Raw genomic sequence first — 9,763 nt, forward strand, 5'->3', positions numbered from 1 at the left:
AAAGACAAGGCACACACTCACGCACACACATTTACATGCACACAGGCCTCCCAGGTGACCATTATGAACAGTGTTCAAAGACAGGGGGTGGGTGGTGCTGGAGGCACGCTGTTCCGGGCGTAATGAAAACGGTGTCCGTCCACGGTGAGGTGTTAGAGGGAACGTGGAGGGGGGGTTCTCTTCAAGCGGTCCCTTCAACCCCTGCCGGCTCTTTCCTATGGCTGTATTCAATCGACCCAAACACAATCACAAAGTGTTTCTTAAAAATGGTGTCTTCATGAAAATAACGTGTTCTTTTCTTTGCTGTTCAAGTGCCCTGTGGAAGGTGTGGATCATACTGGCGACCAGAAAGGCACAGTTCCTACAAAAGAAGGGAGACGTTTAACAGATGCACATGACATGCACGTGCACACAAACACACATACTCACACACACACGGAGCCAAACACACACTCTCACAAAACACACGTACACACACACAAAAGCCCACACACACTTATGCTGGTTAGCACATTCGACAATTGGTTTCTAGGTCAACATAAGTTGCAAACAAAGAACCGTGCAGAGCAATGGACAAGCAGCCATACAATGCCAGCAACACACACACACATGTATCTGTTCTCTGCCACAGGAACCACATGTGCCCTGAATACCAGGCCTACTTAAGGTTGTGTTTAGTGGTGAACAAAAGCAGCAACAATAGCTCCAATGGGGACTACGGTTGTTTTGTCGAAATGTGAAAAGTAATCAATCAGGACTGATGGGCCCTGCCTCCGATACAGCCAAAGATGGATGAAGCATTTGTGTATTTGTTTTTGAACAACGGATATTCTCGATATTGTAGAGAAACCCTACGGGTGAAAAACAAAAAACAGAATCTTAGATCGCTCTTCTTGTTCCGCCGCAAGCATCACGATGTTCCAATGTGATCAAGAAATACGTAAACAAAGTTGTAGATGGAAATCGAGCAATCCATCCCAGGCGGTAAAAGACAAGGGATCCTGTATCTCCACAATGACACAGTCTTTATTGGTTGGATGAGTTCCTTGTCTTATTTTGTTGATGATGCGCTTGTACGCACTATTCCTAGAAAACGGTTGAAACTGTGCTTCTCTCCTTTTTTCTCACCATGGAAAATCGTTGTATCAATATGATACCATGCCAGCTTAATTATGATGCATTTTTTGTCTGTATCTCTCTGGACATGATTGCATGCGTACACACACACACGCGCACACACACACACACACAGACAGACCAACACACACACAGACACACACACACACACACACACACACACACACAGGCCACCTGTTTAAGACTCTAGTAGAGCCTAAGTTGTCTGCTCAGCTCATCCAGCCCATCTGTCAATCATCTGTCAAATTCTGTGTCCCTAATAGCCGTTCATATATCTCCCTTAATGCCGTCCATCACAATGAATGCCAGTGTGCCTGAGTGAATAGCTGACAGCCGCTGTTAATGAGGGAATATTAAACAATAATACAAATATATCTAACTTCATTAGTTCATTTCAGGGTCTACTTCACTTTGTTAAAGAGGAACCCTCTTCTATTTTCAAAGACAAGAGTACTGCTTTATACACATAACAAAATCGAAACAAAAAATGTAGTTAGATAAAGTTAGATAATAAGCATAATTTCCCCGACTTTTCCTGGAAAGAAGTCGTTATTGCAGACCCCAGTTTGAGGACGGGGTCCTATACCAGTTAGGATGGCCCAACACGGAACAGCAGAGATCGGAGTGACCGTCGTCAAACAGAAGGAATGTGGGAAGAAGCTTCCTTACGGTCAGTCGTACTCAACTAGAGGACCATGAGGTTAGACCATGCTCTACCCTGGACCATGAGGTTAGACCATGCTCTACCCTGGACCATGAGGTTGGACCATGCTCTACCCTGCCCTCACAAACAAGACAGTTCGCTGCTTGCTGTCGTGGGCTGAAGGAGGCTATAGCCCATCGTTATACTTTAGGTTCTTTCTGAGGGTTAGCATGTCTGCAAAGAATATTCTACTTAATGAAATACTTAAATCAAATTGTCCTACAATTATAACTTGTATCCTTCCTGCTCTATTTCCGATGCCGGTGCCAATACCCACCACTTAGAAGTCAGTGGCGGTCGGGATTGCAGCGTTTCCAAGGAAGGCCAGCATTTTACGCGCCTGGTTCCGCATCATTTGGTGTACCTCGGAAAGTCGGACGTTTTGGCAGAAAGTCGGCCTTGGCCCCAGAGGTATACATGGGGAGCCAGTGTTGGAACCTACCATTTGCCTGTCAGAAGCTATAACTCCGGCTCACTGTGCAACCTCTAGCTCGCAGGCGAACTCCTCCAGGGTTGACTGTTAGAGTCCTCCTGCTCAAACGCTAATTCCTACACAGGCCTGTTTCCCCCAAGCCATTCCCGGGAACGGTTCGTACGGCCGAGCCAAGCCCACACCCTCTGTTCCGGGATCGACGGAGACAAAGACCTCAGGGTGAATGCCATGACAGAGGGATTAAGAAAACTTTTAAAAGCATCTGGCAACGCTGATATGGCAAAGACTGAGGCGTGGCAGCCGTACGCTGCAAACTGGATGAACCTTTTCGTGACTTAGCTCGCTAAATATATTCTCAAACAACAACGGCAGTTTGCTCTCTGGCCTCCCAGGCAAAATATAGAACGGGAGGCCGGGAATATTGTTTTATTCCTCCATGGAATGTTCTCGCAGACAAATGACACACCAGTGACATAAAGAAACCAGACTTAGAGCCGCAATTGAATGCAAGTCTGCACCACATTTGGTCATTCCTCCAGTGTATAAAAAGAGAATTATAAAAAAGTCCAAAGTATGTAATGAGGCTACATTGGATCAAAGAAGGGGGAGGGAGATAGTAGTGTGTCTCTGTTAATGGACTGTGGAGCAGCTTTTTAATGAAAGCAATGCTCAAGATTTCTTGCCCAGTGGTTTTCAGCATCACTGCATCCCAAAAAAAGAGCAAAAACAAGCCCAGCTGTGGGTGACTTATCGCTTTTAGAAAATTCCAGAAGGCTGAGGAACGCTGTGAATTCGTCAAATAAGGAGATCGGATTAGCCTTGGTAAAAAATAGTGAGGAAAAGAGATAGGAAGAGCAGGAGACATGGGAAGTAGTTGCCCTATCCCTCATGGGAAATATTTACATCTCTAGGAAGACAATCCACTAGATGTAAATACTGACCAACCTCCATGGTCAATGCAGACCCATCGTGAGGAAACTAGAAACAGAGTTTGCATGAACAGTTTGCATGTGCAATGTAAGCTTTGTGTACTGTACATCTGTATGACCTGGAACGCGTCAGTGTATATGTCCTACCTGTGTGTACGTGTGTGTGTGTGCTTGTACCTGAGACTGTGTGCCACACACAGCTACCTCCCCCCCTTACATCCTGCCCCAAGCCGAACACTGTGCAGTGTGCGCGTTGTGCGGATCTACCATACACAGAATGTGTTGTTGTTTCAGACAGAAGTAGGCCAACACCATGGCTTATACGGAGGATTCAGGCGAGGAATGCCCTGACAGAGGCCCAAATCCCAACCCAAACTGTTCCAGCAGCAGAGGCGTCTCCCCCCCTCCCCCCCTCCCTCCCCCCCTCTGAGACAGCTGCGAGAAAAAGGGGGAGTGGAGGAGGGGTTTGTCGTCCTCCTCACACCCAACCCTCTCTATCTCTCCCTCTGTCTCCGTCTTTATCTGTGTGTGTCTAACCCCTTCTTTCCTCACTCCCAGTCTCTCTCTCTCTCTCAGTTCGTCTCACGGTCTTCCTTTCTCGCTCATTCCCAGAGTCTCTCTCTCACTTTCTGTCTCACAGTCTTCCTCTCTCACTCTCAGCCCGTCTCAGTCGTCTCGTTTGCATTTATTCAGCTGCTCTTTTTCCCCTTCCCCCACCACGACTTCCACAAGGAGGGATTGTGGCTCTTCCCGTTCCACGCGAGGGATTCCCCCCAAGGAAAAGGCACAAACATAGCACGCATGATATATGTGCTGCCTCCCTGTCCTTTCGGGAGGAGCTGTTGTCCTTGCTAAAGGAGAAAGCGCTTGTTAGCTCAGTCATCCCTGCCGCTGTCTATGCCTGTCATCCATTTTGTCTCTCTAGCTTCCTTCTTTACTGCTGGGTTTTCCTTTCAGGGCTGCAGCCTCACTAGGGGGGAGTGCTGCTGAGTATTAACGGCACCGATCGGGCCAGCTTTTCAATTTGCGATCTCTGACTTAATGTGAGCTGTGTACAGTCCCCAGCTCGTTTATGATGTAGTTTTGTTGACGTTTGATCGTTTTTTTTGACGTAGCTTTTGACTTATCCTGTGAATGAAAGAACATGTGTATATTAAGCCTATTCATAATACAAATATGCACAAGAAAGAAAACATTAAAAACTCCCTAGCTAACTCTAGCTCTCCACAAACCGACTCTATCCAATATGACCATCAAGAAAAAGGACCCCACGTGTAATTTATCAGATGCCAAGTTTTGTGTATCACTGAGGGCACAGTGGTGTGTGTGTGGGTGTGTGTGTGTGTGTGTGTGTGTGTGTCTGTGTGTGTGTGTGTGTAGCCTAACCTCATTAGTAAGCTACTGTTACTCATTAAGCCGACCGTCTTATGTAGGTCAAGTCTGTTTTTGCGCGCAAACGTTTTGGTATCTCCCAGCAGCAGAAACGGGCCAGCACAAACATGAGGACTCACAGTTCAGACAGACAAACAAACTCAGATATAGCTGCGCGCTGGCAGTGTGGGTGTACTGGGAGTTTAACCAAAGTTGAAACCGAGGTTTAGCTAACTTGCTGTGTGTGAACTGTTAACATTGTTTTGAGGTACTCTATGTTAATCTAGTGTTGTCATTCAACACATCTAAACAATATTGTTAACATCTGGCAATGCAAATATCGTTGTACTTGTTTGAAAATGAAGGCTGAGTTTTGTTAGGTACTTTATTTTCTACTAGGCCAGGTGTGAGTGGATGTGGTTTGCATATGTCTGCATATTTTAGCGAGGTTTTTTCCACTGTAGTCGTACTTTCATAGTACAAAGTGCTGTATCCTGTCAGCTGTTTTCATTCGATTTCTATGTTACCCTCCTTTACCCACCTTTTACACCCACGCCACTCAGTAGCAATTGTTAGTTTATCAATGTTCTTTATTTCGTTCCTAGCGACCTTATCTGTGGTTACTCCAACCTTACTTTAACTGCTCGTTCACTTTATCTGAATTCTATTTCCATATCTTGTTTGTCGATCCGATTCGTCGCCGACCTCAGCTGTGTCGTTGCCTTTGCTAGCTGGTGACAGCTCGCCTGCACATCAACAGGAAACAGCTGAAGGTTGTTTTATGTTTCGTTTCTATATCGAATTCTCAGAAGAATAAACCGTGCGGCTGGGAAACTCAGGTCGTATCGTCTGCAGAATAACAGTGGGCCTATTGTGCGGTTTGGTGGAGCACGCTGTGCTGTGTTTACAAGCAGTGGGGCTTTAAACTGCACGTGGCTGACTGCATGTTAAAAAGCCCTTCCCTCCACAGAAAGAAAGCGCCCTTTACTTCACGAAACACCCAGAAGAACCAGTTATTGCTGTCTGTTGCAGGCCTAACTGCAAACTGCTTGTTAAGGCAAACATTCAACACTTAAACTTTATTTCAAACAGATGACAGTCAATTACATATCAAATTGTTGTGTCGATTTTAGTCAAAAAAAAATCCCTGATTCTTTCTACCAGATGACTTCTGACACAACATCTCTGCCTAGGTACGTCTCAGTAACAGGTTGGTCAGCAGTAATCATAAGCCTTGAGCAAGTGCCATTTAATTGAAATGGGTGTGTCTATGTGCATGTGTGTGCATGTGTGTGCGTGTATGTGTGCGTGTGCGTGTGGGTATCTGTGCAGCCAGACCTCATGCAGAGGGCCTCCTGATGAATCCCATAGCCAGGCTATACTTAGAGCTCTCCCTCTGATTCTTCGAGGGGCTGACCGCAGGAGCCATGCAGCCTCTATGTCTGACCGCCAACCTACCCATGACCATATGTGGTCGTGGGCAAACCCTTGAAGACGGCGGTGCGACTGGGCGACGGGGTCACGCTCACCTCCATGACGGACAGATGACATTAACCTATGGGGATCTTTCTTATCTCCTAAACTGCCCCCATTCTTTACATTTCCTCTTTCGTCGCAACAATGGCAGGCACACATCCATACGACAGAGTGGTTCACACACAGCTCCTGTCCTTCCCCTACAGCTCTCTGTGTGGGCCAGTGAAGCACACACACACTGTGTTTATATTGGTTCCATTTATTGTGTGTTTATGCAATATGTCTATATGTTGGTGTTGAATTATGTTTATTAATGTGTACGTTTGTGTGTGATATAGGTTGATATTACATTATGTTTATTAATATGTGCATTAGTATGTGTATGTTTTTGTGTGTGTGTGTGTGTGTGTGTGTGTGTGTGTGAAAGAGATAAACACACACACATCTTAGGGACCCTTGAAATACTATACAATGACTTCCTGGTTAAGAGGAAAGCGCACAAGTTGGAGAGGGGGGATTATATATATATGTGTGTATGTGTGTGTGTGTGTGTGTGTGTGTGTGTGTGTGTGTGTGTGTGTGTGTGTGTGTGTGTGTGTGTGTGTGTGAGAGACGGAGCGAGATAGAGACAGAGAAAGGGAGAGAGTTCAAATCTACTTCGGAGAGCCAAAGTAGATTTGAGCAACTGAAAATAAAGATAATCAAGAAGATACAGGCCTGAGTGTATAAGGACAGTTTCACCCAAGCAGACCGCAGGGGACAGAACCAGGGGGTGTTTGGTTCAGCTGAACCGTTGATAGGTATTGACAGCGATAGGAGGAGTACGGATGCCAGTTCCATAAAAAGATCAGGGTGCTCCAGAAACAAGATGGGGCAAGACCTCGCCGCGCTCCACGTAGACGCTCGAGAGAGAGAGAGAGAGAGAGAGAGAGAGAGAGAGAGAGCGAGAGAGAGAGAGAGAGAGAGAGCGAGAGAGAGAGAGAGAGAGAGAGAGAGAGAGAGAGAGCCAGAGAGAGAGAGAGAGAGAGAGAGTGAGAGAGAGAGAGAGAGAGAGCCAGAGAGAGAGAGAGAGAGAGAGAGAGAGAGAGAGAGAGAGAGCGAGAGAGAGAGAGAGAGAGAGAGAGAGCGAGAGAAACATGCAGGCGGCCTAGGGTAAGCACCAGGACAAACCGGAGGGCAAACACATAAGCATGCGTATGCGCGCGCACTCACATGCACACACACACACACACACACACACATACATCTTTGTACTAATTATATTCTGCGGCTTTGTCTGCATTTTTTTCCCAACACCTACGCTTTAAAAGGCCTGGGGAGAAAAGGGGCCGTCTATAGGTTATGTGACACTGACACAAAACGCTGGCTCTTACTTTTACAGACCTCCGCTCTGCCTGAGAAACTTACTGATATAACAGTTAGTCGCCCAACCGGCCACCCCTATTGGTCGGTCCACCCAGCGCTAAGTCCCTGCATTATATGACGTCTCCATCTTTTGGCTGTCTATCAGGCCTATTGTTGTCCGTGTTAGTACACATTGTGTGTTTGTGTGTAGAAGCAGATGTAAAGAGTTTAGTACTGTTCCCTGAGGAATGAACAAACAGAGGGAAATAGAGAGAGAGGAGCTGAGAGCAGGGAGCAGTGACTGACTCCAAACCTTTTATGGACCGAGAGCCCATTCCCAGCTCTGAAAATGTTGGCGACCCCAAATTTAACCATTGTGCATCTGGTTCCACACAAATAGTTTAAACCCAGTCATCATCTGCTAGTAATATCAGTGGCCTGTTGAACACAACCGTACTGCTCCACTTCACAGTCAAGGTTCGCCGTAGTTTGATTGCGGCTATTTTGTATATACAGGACGTCTATGAGACAGTTTAAAAATAAATTGCTCAAATACAAAAAAAATTATTTCGCAATCTATAGATGTGTCTGCGTCTATATCCATTTTAGGAGCCCCAAGTCAGGCTGTTGGGGGTGTCATTTGGTACATTTTGCGGCTATAGTGATGCAATGAAACATTGATCGTCTGATGACTCTGTTCACCACCACGGCTGATAAACAACAGAGCAGCTTATCGTGGTAAGAGACGCGAGCCTATCTCTCCTGGTGGTTGTCAGCTCGCCATTCCTTCCAGAAGTCACTAATCACACCCTGTCTCTGAGGGCTGCCCTCTGTTGCTATGCGAGTGCCGGGTTGAGACGGCAGAGCCTATTGCACGGTTATTTCATCAGGAGCATAAGGAAACGCCAGGGCACTTGACTTATGGCTGAGTGAGGAGGTTTCTTCAGCAAGTCATTAAATATTGCAAATTGGATAAGGAGAAGGGGATGATTGTATTAACATTCAGTGATAACTTAAAACTATAAACATTTATTGGATTAACAAATGAGTTGTTCAAATATTTCAATTCACTAACACAAGATAGTGTTGAGTACTGAGTTCCAGCTACTCTTGTCTGTTAAAAAGGTAGAACAAAGGTAGAAGGAATAGAACATCATATTAATACCCTAGTTTTACAATAATCAAATATAACACATTTGACAAGCCCGCACACACTCCTGAGATTATTTGTAAAAGTCCCTCAGCCACCCTCACCCCCATTCCAACTAAAACCCACCCTTCTGGTTCCTATGTTTCGTCCGGCCCCCCTCAACCCCAGTTAGCCAATCGATGTCCGTCCTTTGTCGGCCTGCTGCTAAGCAACCTGGAGAAAGTCCTGGCCAGGATTGCAGTCTTTATCTGAGCTCTGGGCTGTACACAGTCAGCAGGTTTGGTGGGAGGGCGACATTGTGCCTGGCTGCCCGCCGCAGCGTCACCAACAGAGGGGTGGGCATTCTATTGAGTCTGTGTGAGGCTGGCCTTGTCTCACTCCCGTTGCCCATGCCATGTCCTTTCATGCAGTTTGAGGTTTTCACCCGGTCGTCTGAGTCTGAATTTGTTTGTGTTAACATCAGTTTGAAGCTAGGGAAGGCGTTAGCTTTGCGAAAATACTTGAGCCGACATCTGTGTTTATGGTTGGCTTTGATTGAACTTGTTTAGTTCCCAACAAATCCACTCTTGTACTCTGAAATAATAAAGCCAAATTGACACATGAATACTTAGCTTTTTCTGAGCGTGTGTAAACTCAGAGGTCATTGTCATCCAAGAAGTGAAGCAGATGTGTTTATGTGATCTGTGATGAGTTCTAGAAAGATCTGGAAGCCTAGAAACCTGAAACAAGTTGGCAAGACTAGGAAGAATTCCTCTCGTCTCGACTGACCGAGGGAGGGAGGCGTGGAGGTTCTCGAGTTGTCCGTCCATGGTGACTCATTTTATTTACTGGCACAAGAAGAGCAGGTCCGAATTCCATGTGGCACCCATAAAAACAGTCTAGTGTGAAAGCAGCGGATGCTCTGCAAGAAGCAACACTGTCAACCAGGGCAGCATGGAAGAAATCTGAATTCACTGTTTTTAATAAGCAATTCATTGTTGATTATAATTCTGCCTTAATAAACAAATAATTCTCACACTTGCTCACTGTCTGTAGGTACGAGTCTAATCCAGTCTGTTATTTTATGATATCAATTAATCCTATGATTTGTCTTCTACAGCAATTTGTATTTCATGCATCTCAAGTTAACTAATGCGGCCAAATTTCATTTTAAGGTGCTCTATATACATTGATCTTTACTTCTGAAGTGTAAGGCTTGAGATATGACTCAGGAAACGGTA

This window comes from Pollachius pollachius (assembly GCF_949987615.1).
Source record: "Pollachius pollachius genome assembly, chromosome: 18".
In the NCBI taxonomy this organism is placed as follows: Eukaryota; Metazoa; Chordata; class Actinopteri; order Gadiformes; family Gadidae; genus Pollachius; species Pollachius pollachius.